The sequence below is a fragment of the Corylus avellana genome, chromosome ca1, assembly GCF_901000735.1.
Source record: "Corylus avellana chromosome ca1, CavTom2PMs-1.0".
Classification (NCBI taxonomy): Eukaryota; Viridiplantae; Streptophyta; class Magnoliopsida; order Fagales; family Betulaceae; genus Corylus; species Corylus avellana.
Window position 1 is genome coordinate 1,414,938 of NC_081541.1, and position 226 is coordinate 1,415,163.

Sequence of the window (226 nt, forward strand, 5' to 3'; positions counted from 1 at the left end):
AAAAAAAAAAAAATTGACTGGCCCCGTCCTATAAAATTTCCTAATTATGTCCCTGCTTAAGGGCGATTAAGTGTATTTCACTCTCTTTAATTTATGATGGCTTGGCTAGCAAACATTAATTGAACAAGTAGTAAGTGTTTATTAATTCTTCATATTAAATTCCATTTCATAATCTATAGGGTAAAGTCCACATAACCCCCTCAAATTACCACCCAATTGACAATGT